The 14,552-nt window shown below is 39.8% G+C and overlaps 1 long non-coding RNA gene across 1 annotated transcript in view; it reads right to left on the bottom strand.

Moving 5' to 3' along the window:
- The window catches only part of LOC139671182 (uncharacterized), an 86,811-nt gene that overhangs the window by 55,237 nt on the left and 17,022 nt on the right, over nt 1-14,552 (bottom strand). Inside the window, exon 2 of the long non-coding RNA XR_011697685.1 lies at nt 10,810-10,936. This is a non-coding gene — a long non-coding RNA (uncharacterized lncRNA). The remainder of the gene's footprint in view (nt 1-10,809; nt 10,937-14,552) is intronic.

The following is a 14,552-nucleotide window of genomic DNA, read 5'->3' on the forward strand; positions in this document are numbered from 1 at the left end:
CACAGTGTTGGAAGTTTTGGAGGTCAATGAAGGTTACATAGACCTTTGTTCTGTTCCGTACACTTCTCTTGCAGTTGTCTGAGAACAAATACCATGTCTGTGGTACTCCTATTGGCTCTGAAACCACATTGGCTTTCAGGCAGAAGTTCTTCTGCAATAGTGGGTACTAATCTGTTCAGAAGTATTCTTGCAAGGATTTTACTAGCAATGGAGAGCAAAGTAATACCAAGGTAATTTGAGCAGTCTGATTTTTCTCCTTTCTTCTTGTAGAGGGTGATGATGACTGCATCATGGAGATCCTATGGTAGTTCACCTTGTTCCCAGCAATGCACAACAAGCTCATGGAATTTGGCATGGAGTGCTTGACCTCCATGCTTCCAGATTTTGGGTGGAATTCCATCAACCCCAGCTGCCTTGACAGTTTTCACTTGTTGTATGGCCTTGAGTATCTCTCCCATAGTAGGGGCTGCATCCAATTCATTTTTCACTGGTTGTTGTGTAATGTGCTGAATTGCTGAGCCTTGGACTACACGGCTGGCACTAAAGAGAGTCTGAAAATGTTCAGACCATCAGTTCAGAATGGAGGTTTTATCTGTGAGAAGCATTTGACCATCTGCACTGAGTAGGGTGCTTTGAACCTGATGTGTGGGTGTGTACACTGCTTTCAGGGCCTCATAGAATCCTCTTTGGTCACCCAAGTCTGCACATAGTTGTGTTCTTTCTGCTCGTTTGAGCCACCATTTGTTCTGGATGTCTCGAAGTTTCTGTTGGAGCTTGCTGCATGCAAGATGAAAGGCGGCTTTTCTTATATGGCAAGGTGGCTGAGCAAGGTGTGCTTGGTCAGCAGTTCTCTTCTTCAACAATTCCTGGATCTCTTGATAGTTTTCGTCAAACCAGTCTTCGTTTTTCTTGGAGGAGAACCCTAAGGACTCTTCAGAGGACCGCGGGATGCAATTTTTAATATGTTGCCAAAGCACTTCAGGAGAGGGATCTATGGGATTATCTTTAAGTCTAGTTTGAAGGTTTCCCTGGAAGCTGTCTCTCACTGTGGCTGTTTGAAGATTGCTGACTTGGAGCCTCCTCCTTGGAATGCCACCTCTCTTAGGTTTGGGCTTGAAGTAGAGGTTAAGTTTGCAGCGCACAAGGCGGTGGTCTGTTTGATATTCTGCACTCGGCATCACTCGAGTATGATGGACATCACTGACATTTCTCTGTTGTACTAAGACACAGTCAATGAGGTGCCAGTGCTTGGATCGAGGATGCATCCAGGTTGTCTTCAGGCTGTCTTTCTGTTGAAAGATAGTGTTGGTGATGGTGAGCTGCCGTTCTGCACAAAACTCTAGCAGGAGGCGTCCATTGTCGTTGCAGCTTCCAACGCCACGCTTGCCCAGGACTTCTTTCCAGGCTTCAGAGTTCTTACCTACTCTGGCATTGAAGTCACCAAGGATTATGTTCTTGTCATCTGCAGGAACATTTTGGGTGAGGCGGCGCAGGTCGGTGTAGAATTTGTCTTTTTCCACTGGCTCAGCTTGGAGAGTTGGGGCATATACACTAAAAAGAACAACATGTTGCTTGTTGTGTAGTGGGAGGCGTAAGGACATAATGCAGTTGGAATGACCCATTGGCAAATTTTCAGGTTTGGAGGCAATGGAATTTTTGATCATGAAGCCAACTCCTGAAAGGTGTCTTTCGGTTTTGGGTTTGCCTGACCAGTAGAGTGTGTAGCCAGCACCATGTTCTTTAAGGCTGCCTTCCTCATGAAGACGAACTTCACTGAGAGCAGCAATAGCAATGTTGAGCCGTGACAGTTCGTGGGCAATTAGAGCAGAATGACACTCAGGACGCCCACTATCCATAGTATCAAGCATGGTTCTGATGTTCCAACATGTGAGTGTTAGTTTGAGCACACCTTTGCAGGCAGGTGTATGCCTTTGAAATCTCTTTGGTTTTGTTTGACCACATGGAAGATGCCGGTTGGCCGTGGTTATCCAACTGGGTGTGGAGATGAGCTTTGTTTAGGCCACCTTTGCTAGGCCCCTCTCCATGTGAAGCAAGCAGTGCTGTCCCTAGGAAAGGCTGCTTGGTTGTTCAGGATGCTGCCGCAAGAGACTGTCATCTCTGGGGTCAAGTCTCGAATGACCAATATCCTGAACCGCCTGCATGCAGGGTTGGGTCTGCGGCTTCCAGCTGCTTCCTATCACCTGCCGTTTTCAACCCTCACCTGTCGCTACAGGACTTTGCAATGTGGGTGAACCCTTTGAGCCTGCGCAATGGATTTTTTAGGTGAGGCACAGTGTACGCAGAACTGGCCCCACCCTTTACTCCTAAGGTTCATCTGCCACGGCCTAGCGAGCTTGGACGGTGACAGTGAATACCTCAGGACGTAGGTTTGGTTAGAGTATCCTTCTCTTAGATGGCTGGCCTTACAGGGCTAAGCGAGTTCCATCTGCCTGGGGTTGGGGTTGGAGTTGTCCTTCTCCTAAGGTGGTTGCCAGACGGCTAGCGAGCCCATCCTGCCTGTGGACACACTTTATCTGACCCTTCAGCTGAGACCTGTCTGGCATGGGAGACCCTACCGGTGGCACAAACCACCACCAGCATAGCTCTCAACCTCATGAGGGCACACAAGCTTCTCCCCCGCGACAAGGAGGTGTCCCCAGAGAAGAAATAATCCACTAAACTCATAGTATATGGCACAGGTGTTAGCATGTCATGGGTTAGCTTCATATGGATATGACCAATATATTTATGAACATTTGGGGATTGGGAGAAGACTTGCTTGTCATTTGAAGCTGAAAATAACAAAAATCAACTAAAAATTTAGGAAAAATATTTAGAATGAAAAATACACAGTTTCATTGGTATTTCAGTAGCTGAACTCCATTCTTAGGACTCAGCTTAAGAGAAAATCTCCTCTCAGAATGGCTTAAATTTGTACGTATGCAAAACTGAACGGGTTCCTGGAGAAATCTTTAAATAGAGCATAACAGAATGTTCAGTTTACTGGGGGCAAACGCTACAGACAACATTCATTGAAAACCTACTTCATTTTCTCACCCAGATTCTGCTTTCTCATTCATGTATATCCATCTATAAATTCTGAAAGTCTAACAAAGATTTTAAAGAAAAAACAAAACAAAACTAACAGGTTGAATTACCTCTGTAAAACATTTGCAGAAACTCTTGGATCTCAGACTAGAATCTGTTAAATCAAAGAAGGGCAGATGGATGGACACAAACTTTCCACAGAAAGCTGGCAATTATTTTGGAAATATAGGAAAAAATGTAATTATTTCCCCCTGTCCCCAGCTTCTTTCTTCTTTTTAACTCTCAAGGATCTAACTTCTTTTTAACCATGAACGCAAGTGAATTGAGGTGACTTAATTTCAATAAATTAGGCAACAGGTGTTCTTTTTAAAGCTCTAGTTGTAAAAATTTATTAATTAAGTATTAAACATTTAATCATTAAATATACTTCCTACATGAATGCCTTCTAAAATGCAAAATGCTCGACCTACTTTTTTTGCTTTCTACATTCAGGTGGCAGAGGTAGAAGCAGAAACCAGATGGAACAAGGCAGATGGGTATTCTGATGCTGCAAAGAAGTCTCTCGAGCTGTAAAAGGTAATGCAGTCCAGTTTCTGGAAACTGTACTTCAGGCAAGATGACTAACTAGAATAATCAGCAATATAAAGGAAAATATAACTTTCTGTAACAAAATGAGAAAGGCATGCAAAGATAGAGTCAAACTAGGAGGCTGACTTTGCAACCCCTTGTGGTAATGAGCACTGATCAAGATTACAAAGAAGAGGTTCATGCCTGTTGGCCTGCTTCCTTCAAGTATAGCAGTCGAACTAATAAAAGATAATATCTCCCCTAAAACCTTCCCCCTCTTAGATATTTAATCCATTCTGAATAGAAAAACTATTGCTATTTCATTTTTCATTTCGAGATTTTAAAGAGCTTTACAAAGAGGTTTACAGATACCACTGGGATTCTGATGTATAAAATATGATGGATTACATCCTCAGAAGTACTCCTTGATGCTTTGACACTTTACAAACTGTATCCTGACTTAGATATTGCTGAACTACCATATAGTGCATGGGGACAGACAGGCGCTTCAGTAGGGGACATATGGAAGGCCAATCTGATGAAGCTGAAAGTGTGGCACTGATGGAGGTGGAGGTGCCCTTTTCTTTTCCCCTTCCTCCCCAAAATAGGAGCTATCCTGAGCTGCAGCTGACTCTTCTGCAATTCATAGCTACAAACCATCTCCTGAAGATGGATACTTAAGCCATTCCTCACTCATAAAATACAGATAAGATCCACTCCAACCTTCTTGGAATTCTCACTTGGGATCTCAAATTCAAGCTTCAAGTCCTTCAAATATCTGAAAATGTTTGGCTCCTTCTCCTCTACCCCTTGGTACATTTCATTCACTCTCCTCCTGCCTCCTCCATCGATCCTCTTCCCCCCAGTCCAACAAACATTTAATCACTTCATAGAAATCAGAACAGCTAGAGCCAAAGGAAGGACAACTTTTTGTCCCAATACTATTTCTCAAAGCTTACTCTTATAGCCCATTGTTTAAGGCACTTCCCCTGTAAGGCAGAAAATTCAAATTCATATCTACTTAGGCAGAATGCCACTAGAGTAGACCGAGGGTGTCGATGTCATGCTCAAAGAACATCTGTAACATTGAATCTGGCAGGTGAGCCATCCATTTCTAACTTTGAAATCCTGACAGGTCTGAGGTGCAAAACATGATGAAGTGCTCAAAGTGCCAAGGCTGGAGACATGCTGGGCACGTAGAGGAGCAAGATATAAGGCACACCAGGAACATCTTAACATTAGATGCTTAGACTAGACTTGATATTCGGAGACAAATGGTTCTGCCCATATGTGATTGCAAAGAACTATATATTTTTTATATCTTGGAAATAAATACCTTCACACTTTCAGAACATCCTAGCACCACCAAGTTGCAGATCTAGAGCACAGAGCAGCAGGATATGAACAAAAGAGAAATCTATGGCACAGTAATTCAAGATTTGTAAATTAATAGCTAAACTGCACATTAAAATCCTGGATACTATAGAAAGGTGGAGAAACCTGGTGATAGCATGAAGGTGTGCTGGGAGAAAGAATATACAGTCAAAGCTCTGCATACCTTCTAATCTGTCTCAGTTGAGTTCTGTTTATTTCAAGCACAGTTTCACAAGTGAAGGTTACCTGTGCAGCTGAGCACAGCTGGGCATGAACTCGTCTGAATCCATTCCCATTCAGACTACAGGCACAATCCTGTGAAGACCATGAATTATACCCTGAACTTTGCACAAATCTCTCTATGTAAGTAATTTTACATTCATACCAAAGGAGGCTTTAATATCCTTTTCCAGACAGCTACTGAAATTTCATGGGTGTATGAGATGGACACATTTTATGACTCTTTAACTAATTGTTGTGCCATTACTACCCTTGGTCTTTCTGCATTGGCTGACCTCAGACTACCCTTACAAACCTCTCTTCACATGATTTCAGGCTGAGTATGACTTTCCTCCCATATTCATTTTCATTTAACTCTGATCTGTCCCTTTTTTGAAATTCTGAGCTGGTTTTCATAAAAATCTTATCTACAATCAAAGCTCTGTTTCTCTGTAATGCTTTGGGACATGGCCTTATCTCATGTTATTATTAAAAACTGAAAGCTCTTTTATACAGGTATGTTTTTGACCTCTGCTCTTCTCTGTTTGGATCAAAATCTGCAGCAGCATGACCAAGAATAGACACATCATTCAGCTCCCAATTCTATACTTTAACCACTAGATGATGCCTCCTGCGAGTATATAAAATTTCATTTAAATGCAAAATCTCATTATGCTTGCTTACACTTATATTGTGTTAATATTATTTTTTATATCCTGCCTCTCCTTGACCTCCCTTGTCCTCCGGGGCTCAGCAGATTTTCAAGGTCCATTACAATGTGGAAGGACATTTATGTGACTTGTTATCACTCAGCCTCTTTGTGAAAGGTTCCTATCAAACAGCTGGGGACATTTATTACACCACAGTCAGCCCTGTTTGAACAAAGGACTCAATGACTCTGTGAACAAAACTTCTGACAATGCAGATATTGTAGGAAATGAGCAGAAACATTTTGAGAACCTTATCATCAGCCAGGCACTTGTATTACACAAGAGTCCCGAACTTTCAGTATGTGATGAAATGTCAAGAAGTCCTTTTTTTTGCAGCATATGTGTAAATGGGGGATGCATTCCAATTAAACAGAGGATGCTATATTTATATAAAATAGTGTAAAGACACTGTCAATCCCAGATCATCACCATTACAGTAGAAGAAAAACACTGTGGCTCTGTAGATAAAGTTACCAATTAACTGGTGAGTAGATAAGGAGTTGTTGTTAGTATATTGTGTTCTGCCAAGAAATTAAGACTAACAAGAAATTAACAAATATGTAGAAATTAATAAAAGGCTCAATAAAAGAGGCTATACTGGACATCAATTGTAAAAGCTTTTAATAGTAAAGCTATTACTTATTTGTGTCTATGGGACTTACTCCTGGCTATGGCTTATTTCTGACTGTACGTCATGAAATTGTTTTCTGAGTGCAGAAGGAAGGTAAAAGAAACTCTATTTTCTACAAAAGCTTGTGTTCTATTTAAAAATCTTGTCAACCAGAAATGGAGAGGAATGTCTGAGTAAGAGTACCTGTAAAAAGACTCATTATCTTGTGAAAAATCAAGGCATCACAGACAATGTATTTGTCCAGCAGTCTTATCATATGTTCATATTATTTTGATCAGGAATAACATTAGCCAGCTAAGCTCCAAATATGAACAGCACTTTAGTACCCAGCTTTTCATTGAATTGGCAAACAGTCACAGTGAATTACGTACTCACTGCACTGAGAGGTGGTCAAAATTGAAATTTCTGTTCTGCAGGAAACCCTGACCCCTCAAAATTTGATTATGTTCTAACTCAGAAAAATGTCACTGCTTGAGAATTTCCCATTAAACAAATGTCTTGAAGAAAAGATACTCAGGTATCTAAACCAGAAGTATTTTGGTAAGTACAAAACAATTTATTTTGATACAATTGAATGGTTTTAGTTTGATATAGTAAGAACCTTTACATCAATTGTATCTAAATGCAGTCTTGAACCATTTTAGATTACATTTCATGTCATCATAGCAATATGGTGAATATTAATATATAATGTGAAAGTCAAGACTAAAATAAAGAACTAGAATTACTAAAGCAGGTTTTTACAAAACTGAAATAATTATTTTGTACAGGTCTCCATGGACATCTGTACTGTATATGTTATAAAACCTTAAAATATGACTACCCTTCATTCACTACTGAAAACCAGAACAATCCTCCCTTTCCCTGCCCCAAAGTAACTTAAATCACTTAAAAATGTGATTAGGTCTGGCCTTTCTGAAGTGACTGGCAGTTCTGGCATTGACATCAGCTAAGTCAGAGTTTTATTCACTGATTTCGAAAGGACTATCTCAGTACTTGAACACATGCAAACATAAGTCCTGTATTGATCTGGAACCTTAACAATAAAACTTCAAAGAAAATGATCCCATCTAAATCTCAGCTGAGAGAACAGAGAAAGACTCTTAAAACAAAAGCTCTCAGAAAAGCAAAACCAATGTCTAGCCAGATTCCGAGACCATTTTCCATTAATCTTCATCATCTAGAACAAAATCAAAAATAGATTATTTCAAAATCAGTATGACCAGTCCACCAATTTTAAAGTATTTTCAACCACAGGAAAATAGTGGCACTATTTCTGTTCTACACATTGAAAAAATCATTACTGTTACTGCATTATTAAAATCTGCATACCTATAAATAAGACAGTGATTTTCAACTTTAAGGAGATGCTGTTCTCAACACTCAATATAATGAAACTAAACATGTAGTAAGATAAACAAGAAGAGAATTCACCAAATGTGGGTGAATATGCCTCAGGCACCACCTATTATGTGCACATCTGCCTACAGAGCAGATTGCTATCATCTAGCGTTATCAAAAGGCTCTGTGTATTTCTCAGGAAACAAGCACACACTTCCAATAAATCATGGTCCTAAATATATGTTCCTCTGTCAGTAAGACATTGCCTTCCATCTTGGTTATGCCCGAGAGAGAATGTTTCTTTTTTTTTACTTTTTTACTGAGTTCAGATAAAAAAAAAGAGTAGATTCTCCTCTTTTCTCCTGCCTAAACCCTTGAGCATGTGTTTTATTGCAGACTTGAAAAACCTCATGGGGCCCTTTTGTCATGGAACAGTCAGGGTTTCATTGCCAAGCCCATCTACACTGCTCACCACTTTTCTGATGGTACCTAGGGGACAAATTCTTTTGGATGTCCACTGGCCTGGATATAAACATGAAGTTAAAGGTCCTTACATCATTTTAGGCCAATATAGTCTGAAGGGACTTCCCCACTACTGCAAATCATAAAAGAATAGCAACCATCTCCACCTACCTCCAAAACTATCAGCTAGTGCAAAGTAAAAGATATCTTAATTTCCAACAATAGAGAAGCATATTTAACAGAAAGTAGAAAAAAATATTTCAAGTATGAATCATGCAACACAAATGACTGCAAAATGACATTGAAATTTTCAGAATGATCACTTAAAAGGCTCCTTGTTTTCTTTAAACAAATGTTTATTTTTGGTACACTAAGTATTTTTGGTATCAGTAGGTGGAATGCACACTCCAGTATAAACTTCATAAGAGTATTAGCGGGAGCTTTGCAAACGCTTTCATCCAAAGAGATGACGTCATTTAATACTACAGTATAACCTTGCCTAGTTTCCAAAATATATTTGCAAAGGAAATGGGTTACTCTGAGGATAATTAATGTGATTGGGAGGGGTTTTTTTGGTTTGGCTTTGGTTTGTTTCATTTTTTTTTTATCTTGATGTCATTATTTGAAACTGGCTAAAGTAAATTGCTGCATTAAGTAACCTGGGGCACCAATTGGAATTTGAACCCAACTTTCTAGGTACAGCAATATAGTAGCAAAAAAAAACCTGTGCCACAAAGCAGACTATTCAAGCATAAGAAAGTAGCCCTGTCAACCCTAGGCCAAGAGTGACTCATGTTCCCAGTGCAAATACCCCACTGAGATGGAAGCTGAGCAGGGATCTCCCAGTTACCAAGGTCTTCAGGACAAGTCCCAACCATTCCCAACCATGGAACAACCTGCAGTGACCCCACTGGGTCTGTATTAGGGCTGTGACTGCCAGATACAAGACAGAACAGAGATGGGAAACAAGTAAGCACCCACTAAAATGCTAGGCTAAGGATCAACTGTCTGTGCTGTACCATTTCAACAATGCATTTCCACTGACGTTCTCTAATCTCCATTAAGTATTTTGCTGGATATTATTAGTATTTCTACATATTTTAAATGTACAAAGAAATATTAAAGAAATATTAAACACCTTGCTCTATCAATGCAAATTTTTACCTATGTTTATTAATTATCTCTGTAGACAACAGTGATGAGAATGGCCTTGGTAGAACGTGCAAAAATTTCACTAGAAACTTGTGGCTAATGGCCAGAGGACAACGTTACCACAAGCATAAAACTGGAGTAATTGCAAGGATGATTCCAGACCAACTAAACTTCAGAAAACAACCAGCATCTGTGGGTTCCTTATGGTTTTTATTAAGCCAGAATGAAAGCATTATACTCACAATTCTGTACTCTTTTTTCTTTTTTTTTCTTTATGTTTAAAATATTTGCTGCATTTAAGCACTTTTGGTGTCTTTTCTTCTTTTTCTTTGCAGCAATTTTGCCTGAGCACTCCTGGGACTGGTGTTGCATTACAGATTCATCAATGACTTGATGCTTACTCTACATTATCCCACAAGTGCTGAGGCAAACAGTTCTCTGCCAGGATCAAATGATGTTCTATATTCGCCTGCAGTTTAAAACCTTGTTAATGTTGACACTTCTGATGAAGGCTCTGCAGTGACACTGGAATGAGTGTAATCTGCAGGCTTTGGTGACTGCCAAGTAAACAGGTACCCAGGGTACAAAAGTTTTTTTATGTCCTCTACATGCCCATTCAGACATCATCAACTTAGGCAACATCTTTACCAGAAACAACACCAAACAGAACAGTTAACACACGCTGTCTGTAATTGATGTTGCTGATGGGTGACAGAGTGACTCTTTGCTGTGTTGCTAAACCAGTGCATCTGAGAAAGAGTTTTGCTCTAAAGTCAATTAAATTTAATGGAAAGCCTCCTAATTACTTCAATGATCTTTGGATCAAGCTCAATAACAACTAATTAGGTCTCCATCCCAAAGGTTACTTGTCAGAATTGTTTATGGCCTTTTGTTTGTTTGTTTTTAATATTGGGCAAGAGAGTCTTTTAACTATATGGAGGAACTGACATCACTTTGAAAGTCATAAGTTGAAAATACAGGTTCCAGTATTAAAAAAATTAATTTCGGGTAATCAGACAAGAAGAAAAGTTTTACACACAGTGCAAATGTAATCCACATCATGTAGACCAAGGAAATACAAACTACAGTTAGTGACACCTGTAAAATTCTGTGGTATTTACTACACTCCACAGACCTACCAAACCTTACACGTGTTCCATGAGAATACAACTAAGTTTACTGACTATAGCTTCCAGTTCTGACAACAAAATCGAGGATCTAGTCCAGGGCTGGACTTTTCAGAACTCATCTCTCTCCCTCTGATTAAAACTCCAACACAGAAGATTATATGTCTGAAAAACTTACCACAGGAGAGAACATAGCTGAAGAAAGAGAGTGATGCAGGTTCCTCATGTAGTAGTGATACCATAGCAAATGTATGAGCAGTCTCAGCACTATCTCTGATTTATTTATTCTGTCAGCAGATCATCACCTGAAAATGAAATTAAGAAATCCTCAAAATGGGAAAGTCACAAATTAGACTGGAGTGAATTATAAGATATCATTTATCTCACTATTTTCTTCCAAGTTTTTTCTTCCTTTATTTTCCTGGAAACTGCAGGAAATACTTAAAGCTCAAAGTACAGTAAGTACAATACAATCAAATTGCATTTACAGCATACAAGACAGGAAGCAGAGATGTTGTTCTTCACTATGAATTGGTCAGACAACAAAATGGAGTGTAGTCTTAAAAAAAAAAAAAAAAAGAAAGCCTAAAATCAGCTTTTGAATACTAGGGTCCAATTCTTGCTGGCACCAACAAAATGTAATTTTCTGGTAGAACATGGGTCTGCATCTTTGCTGCTGAGCTCTGAAAACCTCTGAAATAGGAGGTGAGGAGAGTCTGTCTCTGTGGTATAATGAAGAGGATGAGATCAAAGACACAGGCCACACCCTCACATGGTGCATACAAAGGCAGAGAGCCAAAAACCTCTTCCTATGGGCAGGAACTTCCCTTCTTTCTCCACGACAGAGACTAACCCCCCTGAAAGGGAGTAAAGGAGGAGCGCTGCTCCTCTCTCATCCATCTCCTGTTCATCCTGTCCGTCACCAAAGGGCCAAGCTCAAGTGAACTCTGGCACAGAGGTTTTCCACAGGCTGCTCCCACCTGCTCCTTTGCCAGAGGCCTTTTCAGCTGAAATGTGTACCTGCTCTGTACCCACTTCAAGTCACAGGTCACCTACTGTCTTAAAGCAAATGAGACACTTGGGTACAAATGGCATGCACTGAAGGGCACCTGACAAAAGTCAGGGTGGGCACAGGTACATGCACAGACTCATCATTCACTCTATGTTTGGACACAAATCCCTGGCAAACAGGTTTGGTCTGGAGGCCTGGGCTGCAGTTACCACTCTTGCAGAGTTTTAGGTCAATGCATAGATGTGCTGTTTAGAAGCAGTGACACTTGACTGAAGACAATGCCGATGTGCTCGAACAGCCTTTCTGAAAATCAGTTTCTCAACAGTCATAGAAGCATAGAACCACAGAATGTATTGAGTTGGAAGAGACCTTAAAGATGCTGTAATTCCAACCTCCTGCCATGGGCAGGGACACCTTTCACTAGAGCAGGTTGCTCAGAGCTCCCTCCAACTTGACCTTGAGCACTTCCAGGGATGGAGCCTTCACAGCTTCTCTGGGCAGTCTTGTAGTTGCACTGAGTAACAATTACTCAGATTTTTAATTAATAGACAGACAATACAAAATATTTTGGATTAATATGAAGAAAAAATGGAAGAGTTTAGATGCACTACATCTCTGTGTCAACCCCAGCCTAAAGTCTCAATTATGATGTGTAAGCATCTTTGCAACTTGTGTTAAAAATAATAATAAAACTGGCATTAAATTATGCCCAGTCAATCAGAATGATCTGCAATGTGGAAGTTTTTAACAAGATGCTGTCCAGCATTTTTGAGATGTTTTAAAACCAGCCATCCTGATCAGCCCTGTAGAAACTAATGCTTCTAAGCTTAATGACTCTCCAAGGAGGAGAAAGCATAAAGATTTAGCAACTCAGTAGATATGACTGCATGGACCTCTGCAGCCAGCTTGGAAATGACAAATGATTTGTTAATAGAGAAGCTTTCTCTTTGTACTATTTTTTTGCCAATGAAGTGAAAACAGAGCATTGATTAAGCAATCCAAGCTGAGAATATTCTATCCAAATTGGAGAGCTTTCATACCAGCTGCTGGTTACAAGGCTCTGAAATACTTCTGCTTGTTGCTTAAAGATACCTATCCTGGAGCCACTGACAGTAATTGATGTCAAGCAGACACAGATGAATTTCAGGTCTGTGGGCCATGCCACATGCACAATACTTGTGCAAAAAAAATGATTTCTGTCTCAAATGCTACAAACTAAGAGAAAGGATTAATAGAGACATCAACAAAAAAGTTCTCTGTTCCAATAGAATATGGCTGAAGAATACCAATAGCCCAACAGACTCTTGCCTCACCATCACCCTTCTCTCCCACCTGTCAGATGAAATCATTTGTACAAAAATTCAGACTGAGCCTTTCACTCACAATGCTGTATTTCTGCACAACTCAAATCCTAACCTCATTCCCCAGGAAATCATTTTACAGAAGTCATCCTACATATTCAACAGTAAATAAAAACTAGGTGTCTAGAGGGAATTAAAAATATTTGTGGGGATTTCCCCCCCTGCAGAAAAGACTCAATGTTCACAGAAGCCTTAAACACAAGCTTTTGGCCCTCACAGATGTTACAATTTGAGTGACTCATATTCCCATTCTCTTGTGTAGCTACATTATTAGACTGTATTTTCCTCAATTCATCAGAGAACATGCTATGTCCATAACCATAAAGCAGAGACAGTGGCATGTCATGGAAGACTAGGTCCAGACAGGAAAACAAGCCCCTAAGCAGAACAAGAGCAAAAACCATCTAAACTGTAATACTCAGAAGGCATTACAGAGCCTTTTTTAAATTAAAAAATGTATGATTTTGTGGTTGAATACTTGGGTTTTTTTTTAATTAACATGAAGAAGGAACATGATTTTCACTACAAATATCCTAACACACCAATAGAAAACTGCTGCAATGAGAAATTTTCACCCTAATCAGGTCAGTTTGTTTGGATGACTGCTGAGTAAATAGCTATGCCATGCTATTTGTATTGCAGCTCATGCTCGAGAGCTAAGAAAAATCAACATAGGCATATAAGCCAAGTAAAAAATATGCTTTATTTTAAACAAATAAGCATTACAAGAAATAGTATGTTTATTCAACTAGTGATCTGTACGTTTTACACGTCTGAAAATTAAACCAGTTATTTTTGTCTCTCTGGATTTTAAATTAACACCCATCACCCTAAAAGGCTGTTAACAGTGGGATTGTCCTTAAGGTAGCAGAATTGTCCTCCTCTGTGAACTTTTCAGCAAAACTAATTCTAAGGCTAAGATCCTGTTTTCTGAAAATTTTGCTCAGAAGAGAAGCACATATACTGGAAGGGGCAGATTTCCATTACTGTGATTTAACATACCCATTCGATCTATTATCTCCACATTCTTGATGGGGAAGTTTCCAACTGTTTACCTACCTCCTTCTTCCCTAAAAAGACCCTAAACAATCAGAAAAAGGGAACAAATATTTGTGTTGACTGTTTTAGCACAGAGACTGAGGAAAAACCCACTATTAGTGACAAAATTATTTGGATTTTGTTGGTGTTGTTGAAATGAATTACTGAGCTGGAGATTTGTTGGGTGAGTAACTGCAAACTGGTGCCAGCAGAAACCTTCTCCTAGTGCTCTTTCCAACACTGTGCTGGTACCCGACATTCTAGTCATAGTCTGAGTACCATCTTGAACAGATTTTCTTTGAAAATCCTTAACATTATGCAAGCACTTCTATGAGATTTATTGCTCTTCTTTTGGCAAATCATGAAACCACAGAATGAGTCGTAGGATCATAGATGTTAAGGGTTGGAAGGATCTTAAAGATCATCAATTCCCAAACTCCCCTGCCATGGGCAGCAGGGACACCTCCCACCAGACTAGGTTGCTCAAGGCCTTAAACTGCCAGAGCTGGG

The sequence above is a fragment of the Pithys albifrons genome, chromosome 4 (assembly GCF_047495875.1).
Source record: "Pithys albifrons albifrons isolate INPA30051 chromosome 4, PitAlb_v1, whole genome shotgun sequence".
Classification (NCBI taxonomy): domain Eukaryota; kingdom Metazoa; phylum Chordata; class Aves; order Passeriformes; family Thamnophilidae; genus Pithys; species Pithys albifrons.